Genomic DNA, 14,948 nt, shown 5'->3' with positions numbered 1-14,948 from the left:
ACCACTTTGAAGTGTGCAATCTGGTGGGTGTTAGTACCTTTGTGAAGGTGCCTGAGCACACCCACCAGCCCCAAAGAAGTCACACCCATTCCATAGCTAAGCAGTTATGACTTTAGAATGCTGGAGGTCAGTTATATGGCCACAGTATTTCATGAGGAGCTTTGAGATTTTTATATAAGACTTGAAATAACTAAATGCAAATAAAAAACTCGTGTAACTTGGCCATAGAAAAGAATGAAATAATGCCATTTGCAGTAGCATGGATAGACCTGGAGATTCTTATGCTAAGTGATGCAAGTCGGATAAAGATGAACATCATACGATATCACTTATGTGTGGCAATAAAAAAATTATACAAATGAGCTTATTTACAAAACAGTTTTACAGACATAGAAAACAGTAGTATGGTTACCAAAGGGGAAAAGGGGGTAACGGTATCTTATAATAACCTATAATGGAAATAATCTGAGCTTCCCTGGTGGCTCAGATGGCAAAGAATCTGCCTGTAATGCAGGAGACCTGGGTTCAGTCCCTGGATTGAGAGGAACCCTTGGAGAAGGGAATGGCAACCCACTCCAGTATTCTTGCCTGGAGAATCCCATGGACAGAGGAGCCTGGTGGGGTTGCAAAGAGTCGGATACGACTGAACTCCTAACACTTTCACACTTCATATCTATCGATCGATCTGTCTCTCTGTCTATCTATCCATCTGAACCACGTTGCCATATACCGGAAACCAACACATTGTCCATAAACTATACCAGAATCAAAAAATTAAAAAAAAATCATGCTGCAAATATTCTTGAAAATAGATGGAAAGCTCACAGAGGCATATGGTGTAAACACTTGGTGTCCTTAAAGAAAGCCACTGTTCCCTTTCTGATATCAACGTGTGTAAACGGCCAGCTAGCATTTAGTGACGTTAAGGATGCTGCTGACGATGTTTCTTGGAGGCCACCAGATTCAAATGTCACCAGAAATATATCTTGGCAAATAAGTGTGTAAAAAGTGTCATTAAAGCTAGGAAAGCAAGACCTTCACTGACCAAAAAACAGTTATGGATTACCCACTCGTGCAGCCGGGAGACTGGTTTCTTTGCCTTCTTTCCTTGAACTACCGAGAGAATTAATTGAATTCAAGTTTGGTCTCATCATTTCTAGTCAGACCACCCTCTGGGCATCAATCCCAGGCCGGCTCTATCAACGGCAACAAAACTCTGACAGTTTGAAGCTTGCATCTAAAAACACACAGCGAGCAAAGCTTTCAAAAAAAGAGCAAGACATTGACTTTCAAAGCAGCTCCAAAGCAGCGTGCAATCTTGATAAGGGAACGTTCTGAGGAAGAATGTGCTGCGTGGGAGCCTCAGAGCACAGCTGTCTTTCTGGGGAGAGGCACGCATCTTCCAGTTCCATCCGCTTGCTCTCGATGGATACAACATGGTGTGAGCGAAAGGCAGAGCTGATCCTCGCCTGTGTCGCTGTGGCCTATGAGAGAACCCCCTCATGCTTTTTAAATGAGAGGTGGTGGCATTAGAATCAATGGGAAGCCCAGAGGCTGCTGCTAACAGGCCTCGTGTTGTCACGTCCTCCACTGGGGTACTCGTGTCCACCAGCATCTCGGCTTCTCCAGGCTCTGAACTGAGGGCCAAACCCATCGAGAGGCTAGAGCCCGCCCCCCAGACCAGCAGGGGCTGGTGCCAGCTCTTCTGTTAACCTCTTGGAGAAGGGATGGCTACCCACTCCAGGGTTCTTGCCTGGAGAATCCCATGGACAGAGGAGCCTTGGCCGGTTACAGTCCATGGGGTCGCAGAGAGTCAGACTGAGTGGCTAACACTTGCATCTTTGTTATCGCTGAAGATCTGGCAGTGAAGTTTCCTAATTGAGAAATTTCCTTCCGTTTGGAGGAAACTGACACACATACCCAGGCATGGCTTTGGGGAGCCCTTCCCCGCCAGGGAGCAGGTTTAAACAATTGAAAGTCAGATCATCCTGCTCTTTTCCAGCTGCTCGCTGCCTGGTTGTGGAAACCCCATGAAGACTCAGAGCCATCAAATGAAGAAAAATTGGCCTTTGCCTGACGTCTTCATCGGCGCTCCAGTACCCTTGTGTGCAAGTTTTCATCATCGGCTTGGCAAGTGGCTTTAAAATGGCTGTGGCGTCTGGCAGGATAGAGCATGCACCACCCCAGGACTGCTGTTTCCATTTCATCCTCCAGGTCGGGCGGTCCCAGCCACGATCAGCCCCAAGGAGAGCCTGCTGGCCTGTGCTGAGGACCTCTGCCATCAGTAACAGGCTGCGGAGACCGGGGCTGCAGGACTCACCCCCAACTCTCCCGAAATGCATTAGCCTGTGGCTCTCAGAGCCCTATTTTTCAAAGCTAAAACTCCGGGCTTTCAGCAAACAGAAGGCAAACATTAGCTCACCCAAAGCAGGCTACCAAGAGCATTTGTGTTTACCCCACTGTGTTGTGGGCGATTCACAGGGAAATGAGTCAACACACATGGTTTAGATTGAACCCTTCACCGCATTTCTCATCTGCTTACATGGAAACAGCTTGTGGCGGGTGCGGGGCGTGGGATCTGCCAGCTCATCTCATCCCTTTTCCAGGAGGAGTGTTGGGGGCAGAGAGGCCCCGCGGCAGGTGCTCTGGACGTCCTGTTAGTCTTGTCATGACGGCCGGCTTCCTGGGTCCCGGCTTCTCAGAGCCTGTGTCATTTCCCAAAGGCTTGCATGTGGGCCTCGGTTTAAAAGTCATGGCATCTCCTTAAGACAAGTAGCTGGAGGAGAAGGCCTTACATCTGAGATGCAGTTTCAAGAAACATGTGTATTACCATATGTGAAATAGATTGCCAGTCCAGGGCCAGACAGGGTGCTCAGGGCTGGTGCACTGGGATGACCCTGAGGGATGGGATGGGGAGGGAGGTGGGAGGGGGGTTCAGGATGGGGGAAACATGTACACACATGGCTGATTCATGGCAATGTATGGCAAAAACCACTACAATATCGTAAAGTAATTGGCCTCCAATTAAAGCAAATAAATTAATGTACAAAAAAAAAGAAACAAGTATTTAAAATTCCAAAAAAATAAGTAAATATTGAAAGGAAACAATGTATTAGGAACTTGAACATGCATGTGTTGGCTAGTACGAGCTTAGATGATCTTTAGAAAGACTGTGAAAACCACGATTAACACTCGAAGAACAGGATAATGGAAGCCAAGAAGCGGTGTCTACACCCTGGTGTCAGTGTAGGCTGGGCCGAATACAAACCAACAGGTTCTTGCACAAAAGAAAGTTTCTTAATGTATGAAATAAAAATGTAACATTGGAACTGGGCGGCCCGAGTTTGAATTTTTGCTCTGTGGTTGGTTAGCTGGTGGCTCAGTCATTTTTTATCACCAGTGGAATGTGGGGATGACGTTACCTAGTTTGTAACCATCTTGCGGAAACATTATAGAAAGTCCACACGCACTTACATATAAAGCACCCAGCCAGCAGGACTCAGTTATCCGCTCTGCTGCTGCTGCTGTTGCTGCTAAGTCGCTTCAGTCATGTCCCACTCTGTGCGACCCCCTGGATGGCAGCCGACCAGGCTCCGCCGGAATCTCCTCTAACTCTGTGAACATCACTGCAATTTTCCTTGGTTTAAATGCCAATAAAGCCACATTTATCGCAAATAAGTATCCTCTGACGAAAAACATATTGATATTTAAAGCAAAGACACGTTCTCACCTTTTTTGGAGACACTGCCACTTAAGTGCCGAGGAAGGTTTGGGGGACACTGAATGTCGCGATCAGCAGACTTCAAGGAACTTGGACATGCACGCCATTGCGTGCCTTCTGCCCCCAGATAACACCACGTGACTCACGACCGAGGTCCACGGCCTCCAGGCAGGTAGTCTGGGCAGTCCAGGCATGGCGAGGTAAGTATTGGACACAGCTACCTGTGATCTGGGACTGGAAATGCAGAAAGCTGGCAGGGCCCGAGGGGCTGAGTCCTGGGCTCCCAGATGGAAACAGGGATGTGTGGACGTTTCCCCTAGGATGGAAAACGCCCAAGGTGGGGCAGGCGGGAGGAGGCCCTGAGTTCTGCAGTCTTCTTGAGGCCCTTCCTGACCCTGTTTGAGGCACCGCCAGCTCAGGGCTCACCCGACGCCTGTCCAGTTCGAGACGGCCCTGTGGAAGGCCAGGCTGCAGGCTTTCCAAGAAAACTTGCAAAAGAAATCCCGGACCATGTCCCATCATGCTCTGGGGAACTGTGCTCCGAGACTCAAGGAAGAGACTGACTGCGTGCCCACCCTCATCTGTACTGCTGTGAAAAACAGCAGCCTCTAGCTCTGGTAGGTCGACCCCCCATGACTGTGGGAATGACCTTGGGCTCCCCCTAGCCGTGTCACTCTCTGCAGGCACAGGGGGAACCCAGGCCACCTTGACAGAGGGTGGACAGCCCAGTAGGGTAGGTAGCATCTTACTTATTGCAGATGGGGACCACGCCCAGCCCGTGGACCACGTCTAAGCTTTGCCGGGGGTCTCCTCCAGAGTCAGGGCTCTTCTGCTCCAGAAACCCACCTTTTGGACAGCCTGAAAATAGGCACAGTAAAGCCTGTGCGTGATTTTATATGTCCGTGATTTAAAAACAAGACAGCAAAACAAGACAAGCTTGGGAAGAAAATACTGATGCGCTGTGAGTGTTTTCCTTCAGACGCTGAGATCTGTTCCTGTTGGTGTTTAGTGGGAGCCAGGTGCCCTGGGTGCTAGTTCCGAAAATATACACAAGGCCAGGAGACGCGTTCGTAGTTTGCGGTTACCATTTCAGCGAAGTCTCTGGGTCGAAGAAAAATAAGGACTCGTTACAAGACATGGATGCTTCTTATGGCAAAAATAAAACTATCAGAAATGCTAAAATTACACACTTCATTTCAACCAGATGCCGGAGAGCTCTTGAAGAAATAGAGTTTTCCCGTTGCACAGGAACACAAGCAGATGGTCAGGTACGCTCCATTACTGGCCCGCAAGGGCCCTGACGCTGCACGAAGGCCATCGTGGAGGGCCATCATGATGCTGCCTGCCAACCACCCGGCGTCGAAGAACAGATGGCGCTTAACGTTCTCCTTAAACTCCACTCTCATCTCTTTTGACGAAGAGCCGCAAAGATGGCTGCAGGTGAACTTCCAAAGGTAACTTCCTGGGTTTTTAAAATACTTAAGGTTTATGGAGAGTATTGCCCTAGAGTGGGAAAACACTTAGGCTTGCCTTTTATGTGTTGCCTTTCAGGGACTGGACCTCGCACTTACCCAAAAGACTTTTTTTTTCTAAACGGCCTGTTTGCGCACCCTGGGTCCAGCCATCATTTCTGAGACAATCGCCCTTTGCCTTGAACCCAGGAGAGGGGAGCCGGACGCTAGAGCCGCAGGAAGAGGAGATGGCTTTGTCTGAGCTGTGACATCCAGTTGGTGGGGACTATTTTTTATTTTAAAATCTTTTCTAAAACTACTGTGTAGTTGATTTGCAGCATTGTGTTGATTTCAGGTGTGCAGCAAAGTGGTTCAGAGGGTTTCCTGGTGGCTCAGTGGTAAAGAATCTGCCTGGGTTAGGAAGATCCCCTGGAGGAGGGAATGGCACTCCACTCCAGTATTCTTGCCTGGAGAATCCCATGGACAGAGGAGCCCAGTGGGCTGCAGTCCGTGGGGCCACAAAGAGTTGGACACGACTGAGTGACTAGCATTTTCACACTTTCCCTCCCCTTCTGTAACTGTAGATTTGCTTTCTGTCTGTGAGTCTATTTCTGTTTTGTAATAAACTCATTTGTGCCATGATTTTGCGTTCCGAGTATGAGTGATATTGAATGGCATTTGTTTTTCTCTGTCTGACTCACTTCACTTAGAGGCGGGGTCTTTCTTGAAGCCCTTGCTAGCTGACTCAGATAATGGGTGGACCTTGGAGCCAGGCAAAAGAACGGGAAATCAGTCCTCTTCTGGAAACTTGTCCTCACTGAACAGCCAAGGCAGCCGTGTTTACAAGCCTGGGTGGAGAATCTGTCAAACTTGGATGTAAAATCTTTGTTCTGACATCACAAGCACTGCGACCCCGGTGTAGGCACATGGCTGGGGGTTTCTGAGCTTCAGCGTCCTGTGTATACCATGGGGTAATAGCCCTTACTTCTCAGGTCCTTTGGGTGGGTTCCAGAAATAGAGCATAGGGCTTCTTGTGGGGGCTGCTTTCGTGATGTCACGGTTTTTGTGTGTGTGTGTGTGTGTGTGTGTGTGTGTGTATACAAGCCTGTGTGTGTACGTACCTGCCTGCTCATGTTAACACACACCCAGCTGCACATAATATCACCAAATGTTACCAGCAAGGTGAGTATCTCCCATTTCAGGAGTTCTTTCCTTACCAAAGCTCTCAGTTTCCCTCTTACAGACTCTTCCTCATAGCTAGAGAGACAGACAGACAAGGTCTCATGACTGGGTTAAAGAAATAGTATTACCATCACTCAGGTATTCCTAATCAGCTTGCATCTTGGGCACGTCACGCGTTAATGCTCCTCTATAAAGACCAATGGAGAGGAATGCGTCAACACTCGTGTGAGCGGGTGTTTTCCTGAGGCAACTCTCGATGGAAACATGATTTTCAGTCTTCTTGTGATTTTAACCCTGGACTCTGATTCTTGCTGTTCAGTCGCTCAGTCGTGCCCAACTCTTTGTGACCCCATGGACTGCAGCACACCAGGCTTCCTTGTCCTTCACTGTCTCCTGGAGCTTGCTCAAACTCATGTGCATCAAGTCTGTGATGCCACCCAACCATCTTGTCCTCTGTCGTCCCCCTTTCTTCTCGCCTTCAGTCTTGCCCAGCATCACCAATGGCCACAGTCAGCTTCCATCAGCTGCTGTTGACAGGGGCTCGCTTGCAGCAGCCATCCCCTCTCCTTAAATGGAATGCTATTAGGTTCAAAAATGGCAAATACAATTTTCTTACTGGGAAAACTGGATTGATGTCTGTCCTGACCCTGAAACACTCTGGAGGGGAGGTGGGGGATGAGAGCCGGAGGCCGTCATCCGGGGCCAGGGAGCAGTGGCCGAGCCCGGGAAAGAGGTCAAGGGGCTTCTGGCCAACCGTGCGGGTCAACCGGACGTGCCCCCTCTGTTCATGTGCCAACAAGCAGGATGAGATATCCCCACCTGCCAACCTGGGGGTGGTTGCAAGGCCAGTGTCTGCTGTGGAAGGGGAGTGTGGCATGCTGGTGGGAACACATGGAATTGTCTGATCAGAGTGCTCCCTGGCAGGACAGATAGGAGGCTTCTCTAGAATTATTTCTCAACTGACTTTTCTAAGACATGGATTTTGTCATCAAGATGCAGCATAATCTAGTAATCATAAGATTATTTTACAACTAAACTGGTCATTTATCTCCCAAGTTCCCTTCACTAGATTGTGAGTAACATGAAGATCAGGTCTAAACTGGGTCTTTCTTCATCTGTTCATGATTTTAATATTGGGAACCGCATACAGTAAAAGTCTACTGAAAGCTTGGTTTGAGCTGCAATACTCACTATATCTACTTTTGTACCTAAATGCAAATTGATAGCTATTCCAATATCTATATGCATATATATCTAATAATGTCTGTGGGTGTGTGGGCTTCCCAGGTGATGCTAGTGGTAAAGAATCTGCCTGTCAAAGCAGGAGCCATAAGATACGTGGTCTCAGTCCTTGGGTTGGGAAGATCCCCTGGGGGATGGTATGGTAATCCACTCCAGTATTTTTGCCTATAGAATCCCCATGGACAGAGGAGCCTGGCAGGCTTCTGTCTATGGGGTTGCAAAGAGTCAGATACAACTGAGCGGCTAAGCACACACATGCCATGATGCTAAGGCGCTTCAGTCATGTCCGACTCTGTGCGACCCCACAGACGGCCACCCACCAGGCTCCACTGTCCCTGGGATTCTCCAGGCAAGAACTCTGGAGTGGGGTGCCATTTCCTTCTCCAAAGCAGGAAAGTGAAAAGTGAAAGTGAAGTCACTCAGTTGTGTCTGACTCTTAGCAACCCCATGGACTGCAGCCCACCAGGCTCCTCCATTCATGGCATTTTCCAGGCAAGAGTACTGCAGTGGGGTTGCCATCGCCTTCTCCAACACACGCCATACTGGTGTGTATATTAACATGAATATCGACACCTGTCTCTATCTACCTATATTAGCATCTGTGTAATAACATATCAATATCTATTTCAAATCTCCCAGTCAGTTCAGCCACTCAGTCATGTCCGACTCTTTGCGACCTCATGGACTGCAGCATGCCAGGCCTCCCTGTCCATCACCAACTCCAGGGGGGCTTATTCAAACTCATGTCCATCGAGCTGGTGATGCCATCCAACCATCTCATCCTCTGTCGTCCCCTTCTTCTCCTGCCTTCAGTTTTTCCCAGCATCATAATCCTTTCCAATGAGTAAGTTTTTTCCATCAGATGGCTAAAGTATTGAGTTTCAGTTTCAGCCTCAGTCCTTCCAATGAATAGTCAGGACTGGTTTCCTTTAGGATGGACTGGTTGGATCTCCTCACAGTCCACGGGACTCTCAAGAGTCTTCTACAACAGCACAGCTCAGAAGCATCAGGTTTTGGCATTCCGTCTTCTTTAGGGTCCAGCTGTCACATCCTTACACGACTACTGGAAAAACCATAGCTTTGACTAGATGGACTTTTGTTGGCAAAGTAATGTCTCTGCTTTTTAACATGTTGTCTAGGTTTGTCATAGCTTTTCTTCCAGGGAGCAAGCACCTTTTAATTTCATGGCTACAGTCACCATCTGCAGTAATTTTGGAGCCCAAGAAAATAAAGTCTGTCACTGTTTCCATTGGTTTTCCACCTATTTGCTGTGAAATATTGGGACCAGATGCCATGATCTTAGTTTTCTGGATGTTGAATTCTAAGCCAGCTTTTTCACTCTCCTCTTTCACTTTCATCAGGAGGCTCTTTAGTTCCTCTTCTCTTTCTGCCATAGGGTTGGTGCCATCTGCATATCTGAGGTTATTGGTATTTCTCCCAGCAATCTTGATTCCAGTTTATCCTTCATCCAGCCCAACATTTCTCATGATGTACTCTGCAAATAAGTAAAATAAGCTGGGTGACAACATACAGCCTTGACACACTCCTTTCCCAATTTGGAACCAGTCCGTTGTTCCAAATCCGATTCTAACTGTTGCTTCTTCACCTGCATACTGATTTCTCAGGAGGCAGGTCTGATGATCTGGTATTCCCATCTCTTGAAGAATTTTCCACAGTTTGTTGTGATCCGCACACTCAAAGGCTTTAGCATAGTCAATGAAGCCAAAGTGGACATTTTTCCGTAATTCTCTTGTCTTTTCTATGATTCAGCGATGTTGGCAATTTGATCTTTCTATCTATTTGTATCTATTTACATCAGTTTGTCATGTCAAGATCTATATCATGTCAGTATCTTTATTTGTATCAGCGTTTCGGTATCGCTCAGTCGTCCGTACCTTTACCTACATATTTACACAGTTGCACCTGCTGCATCCATCTGACACGTACACCTGCCCTCACACCTGTATCTACACCCATATCTACATCTATACCTATACCTACATCTACAGAGGCAGTACCATTACAAACCTCACAATCATAAAAGTTATGGGCAAGGAAAACGACACTGATTTCCCCTTAACAGCTGGCCCTTTAAGAGTTCTTTTCCTCCTTCTCAATACTGACTTCAAGAGAAAGAGGATCCTCTAGAGTCACGGGATTTCTTCCACAAGAAACCTGCTCTTCACAGCTGCCTGTGGTGTTGGCAACTGCCTGGCATCGCAGGTGTATTTTGGGTGGGGTGACAGAGTGTGCCAACGTCTCACCTGTGGGTCAGGACCAGTCCCACCTCCAGCCGGGTGCTGTCCGTCCAGAGGAGCCCACTGCTCTGACTGCCCGACGCTACCTTTCCATCACGTTATTAAGGAGTCTCTGTCATACATGGAGGATTGGAGCTCTGGATACACTACAGAGCTTGAACATCCATTCAGAATCTGCAAGACCCCACCAAAAAGGGAAAGCAGAACTCAGGAAAACACTGAGACGTTTTTAGGATTTCTGCCGATTTTAGGTGGTGAAATTATTGACATCTGTCTCCCTAGATGGGCTCTCCAGGTGGCCCAAACGATAAAGAATCCGCCTGCCCATGTAGGAGACACAGGAGACATGGGTACAATCCCTGGGTCAGGAAGATCTGGAATAGAAAATGGCAACCCACTCCAGTATTGCTGCCTGGAGAATTCCATGGACAGAGAAGCCTGGAGGGCTACAGTCCACGGGGTCACAAATAATCTGACACATGGTGCACACACGCACACGCTCCACCTGGACACTCCCCCGAGGGGGTGAACTTCATTGCTTCTTCTCCCTTCTCTGGAAATCAGGATTAATTCTGGAAGCCCTTTGCTGCTGGACACAGGACACGCCTGTGTAGACGTGACTGGTGGTGTCTGGATCTCGTGTTTTCTGGGACCAGGGTGCAGCCGTCAGCGGCATAGTGTGTCAACCACCAACCTGGGACACCCCCTGCCTCACCCTCCCGCCAACTTTTTTAGGCAGAAAAATCTCTTAAATTGAATCATTGTCATTTTTCCAGCTCTCGGTGAGGGCAGAAATCACTGAAACTTTCCATTCTCATTTTCAAGCAAATTTACAGCAGAGGTCAGTCCTTTTGCAAGATTGCTGGAGAGAACTCCCCATCAGAACAGAGATATTTTTCTCCATTGTTGAGGCAACTACCTTCCATCAATTTTTCTCGTTATTACGACTCATCTTATTATGACCTTCATGGGATAAAAGAAGTGCAGCTCTAACTCTTTTTTTTTTTTTTTCCTGCAAACGGCGACTCCCTGCGTGTGATGTGGTTAATATTGATTATAAATCGCAGTCAACTCAGCCAGTCCCGTGCATCCCCTGCCATCCCCCCCACCCCCCGGAGTCCCTTTTCTGCCTTTCCCCGGCTGCGGAATGCTGCTTTGGATATTTCTTCTTTCAAAATGGAATAACCACTTCTAATTGCATTTACTGAGAGCCCCAACCTAGCGAGACGTCTGTGTGTCAGTGACCACAACCAGAGGCGGAATCCGATGAGCCCTCCTGGCTGCTGACAGCGATGCCTGGTGATCTAATTTACCCGCAACTGGAGATAATTCCCTGCATGGGCTCTGGGGTCGCCCAGCTTACTGACTCAGAGGTCAGCTGAAGGAGAGCAAGGCTGGTGGTGGGGGGGAGTTACCTACTCTTCTCTGATCTGTATTTTCTGTAGAAGAAATAACCAATTTTGATCCAAGATGGAACATTCCTTAACGAGCTTGTGTACAGATGTGCAGAACTCAGGAGTGAATGAAGATGCTGACAATGTCTCCTTTTCTTCTACAAGCTTTTTCGGTGATGCTGAATTCAACTTTGGTCACTGAGCTTTTTAATGTTCCTTTAAAAACCCCGATCACTATTACCCCTACTGAAGCTGATTTGATTGTAGGGACATTATTCCTGAGGCTGTGGACACGGACTCTTCCCCATCTAGCTGACTTTAGCATAAAAATAAAATTGAATCATAAGCAATGAAATTTTATCTATGCAACTCTCCTTTCTCTGCTGGAGTTAATAATGCTCGATTACTCTTTCTCCCTAAATAACATGAAGTATATGAAACTGAAATTAACACGTCTCTGAGATGATTAGCTCACGAATAGATTTTATTAAAGTTATTTGGACGGTCTCTTTTCTTCCTTAACTATAGAGTGAATGAGCTTTTTCTTATTATTAAATTATGGTCATAGAAGGGAATGATTTATTTCAGCTAAAAAAAAATAAAACTACCAAAGGAAAAAAAGAATCTGAAAAAGAATAGCTAAAACCAAATAACTTTTCTGTACACCTGAAATTAACACAACATTGTAAATCATAAATACTTCAAGATAAAAGAAAAATTAAATTTAAAAAATATGAAGACAAAGTGAAATAAGAAAAAAGTAGCTTATAACACTATCAATAGTGAAAATAAAGATTGGGTCTAATAGACCTGTCAGTCCTCTTCTTCGGGCTAAGTTCCCTGTGAGGTGCTCCTGACACACACTGATTTGGGCTGGGTGACCCACCTGCCCATGCAGAAGACACAGGTTCAATCCCTGGGTCTGGAAGACTCCCTGGAGGAGGAAATGACAACCCACTCCAGTATCCTTGCCTGGAGAATACCATGGACAACGGAGCCTGGCGGGCTGCGGTCCATGGGGGTCGCAGAGAGGCACCACTGGGTGAATAAGTGGGCCAGGTAATCCGCATTTGAGGCCAAGGAGAGAGGGTCGTTCGGTGGCAGAACTTCAGGCATGCCTGTTGGCGTCTGGCAGAGACCTGCAGGGTCAGGCGGGAGCAGAGGATGGGAGGGGCGCCTGCCCAGGCAGGAGCTGCACAGAAGAGGCATTTTCGGGAAGGATCAGGGCCGTGAAGCGCGCGGAAGTTCACGGGGACAGAGCGTGAAAGCAGACAGAGAAACACGGGCGGTCTCGTGGGCTCCGAGGTGCACTGGGGCCTCTGAGTGCACCCGATGCTCATGGCGAGGCCCCGGAGGGGTGGCGCCCTGACCCGGGGCTCCCTGCAGGCCTGGGAGGCAGACCCAGGGCTCGAAGGACCTCGACTCGGCGGGGGGGGGCGCGGAGCCGTGTAGCTGCCTGTCCAGCGTCTCGGGCAGGGACTGGGTTGAGGAGAGACAGGAGGGGCTGAGGCAGAGAGGGACGTAAGTGTTGGCTGTCAGCCGTGAGCGGCCTGAGTGTGTCCCATCGAGGCCCACGGAGTGCAAGAGGAGGACCCAGGTGGTCACCCCAGGCCCATGGAGCCTCTGATGGGAGCAGGTCACTGTTCCCAAAGGTGAGTTTCCAGAATTGCCCAGCGGGCCCCGGGCCTCTGGGGGAACGGCCGGCAGTCACAGTCGGGAGTGGCTGGCCGGCTTGGAACCCTGTGCTTTTCTGCTATTTCCACGTTGTAGCGGAGAACAGAGCCTTGGAGACGATCCCTCCCATCACTGTACACGGAAACAAACCCAGAACTAACGAAACACTCTCATGGGCGGAACTGCTTTCTCTTCTAAGAAGCAAAGACATACCTCTGTTTGGACATCTGCCAGGAACACCCCTGACAGGTTCAGGGTGTTTTACAAAAGTTGGTGAGTTTCCAAAGCCGGGATTTAAGCTGGCCTCGCGGGACGGGCTGGCGGGCAGAGGACCTTGCGCTCCTAGCTCCCTTTCGACGGTCTTCCGGGAAGGCACCGGGAACTCGGGCAAGACTGCATAGATCACAGTAGAGCTGTGGTCATGGAGAGGTTCCTTGGTGGCCAAGGGGCGGTTCCTGCCTGGAGGCCGGTCCCCGGCTCTCCTCGGATGCTGGCCACCCTCCCCAGAAGTGCAGGTCGGCGCCGCACTTTCCTGCCGTGAGTGTGACTTTGATCAAGGTGCCCGGGGTGCTGTCTACTAAGGTGCAGACTCTGAGGCTCTCCACCAGCTTCTGAGAAGGTTCTGGGAACCGCACAGAGAGGGGCTGGCCTGCAGCCCAGGCGCGGCCATCTGCCCCTCGAGTGTGAGTTCATGTGTGTGGTCCGCTCTGTGCCTCGCAGTGAGCACAACGCCCCAGATGGAAGGAGTCTCAGGAGAGCCTGTCTGTCCCAGACAGCCAGGTTGGCAGCTGCTGAGCCCTCTGCTGGGCCCAGAACTCTAGGGGGGATCCATTGGGACCCCTATACTCTGAGACTCCAGATTCAAAGCCTGAGCACATTGCGGAGAGTGAAAAGCCATTTCCAAGTTCCTGGATCCAGTTTTCCCCACAGAAAGTGAGGTCTTAGCTCGTGGGGATGCTTGGAGACCTGTCCTACTCACAGGGATCATATCCCAAAGGTCTCTCCTCTCTCAGTGAGCTGGCGGTCTGACTGTGTTTGGGAGTTCAGGTCTCTCAAGCAAAGCCCCAAACAATGATAAAGGTCATTGGTTTTCACAAGTGCAGACTTATTTTGCCATACCCTCTCCATGTAGGCTGGAGGTAGTCTTGGGAGATTCCCTAGTAGTTCAGACAGAAAAGAATCCACCTGCAAAGTGGGAGACTTGGGTTCGATCCCTGGGTTGGGAAGATCCCCTGGAGAAGGAAATGGTTACCCACTACAGTGTTCTTGCCTGGGAAATCCCATGGACAGAGAAGCCTGGCAGACTACAGTTCATGGGATTGCAAAGAGTCACACTTAGTAACTAACACTTTGACTTTGGGAGTTTTAGTACCTCGGGGAGGGGAAGTTCACAGTATGGAGGAGTCAGAGACAAGTTCAAAGTCTGCTGAATTTACCAGCTGTATGACCTTTGGCAAGAACTCACCCTCTCTGAGCCTCTATTTTTCTTGAGCTTTCCAGGTGACTCAGGGGTAAAGAACTCACCTGCCAATGCAGGAGACACAGAGGATGTGGGTTCAGACCTTGTGTCGGGAAGGTCCCCTGGAGGAGGAAATAGCAACCCACCCCAGTATTTTTGCCTGGAAAATCCCATGGACAGAGGAGCCTGGGTGGGTACAGTCCATGGGGTCACAAAGAGTCAGACATGAGTGAACGCCTGAGCATGCATACATACAGAATCAAGCTAAGAATGGGATCTTACAGGGTCAACGTGAGGAGTGATAGAGACCGCCAGTGAGATACACAGCGCATTGCAGGACCCTCAGTAACCTCCCAGGGTGCGTGCATTGCTACCACTACAGCGGTAATGATGATCCTGTTACAATCATGATTTTTACAGAAAAGAAAACTGGGCTCCTCACTCATTTTAGATAGAGCCAATGACTAGGTGGAATTTCACAGGGGGGTTCAGATTCCACAGGGGACATGGAGCGGGGATGGGTCCTGATCCAACACAGCAGCGCCAGCGCATCACGTTATGCCTTGC

The sequence above is a fragment of the Capra hircus genome, chromosome 20, assembly GCF_001704415.2.
Source record: "Capra hircus breed San Clemente chromosome 20, ASM170441v1, whole genome shotgun sequence".
Lineage (NCBI taxonomy): Eukaryota > Metazoa > Chordata > Mammalia > Artiodactyla > Bovidae > Capra > Capra hircus.
The sequence above is the reverse complement of the archived record's forward strand: the minus strand, read 5'-3'. Positions refer to the sequence as shown.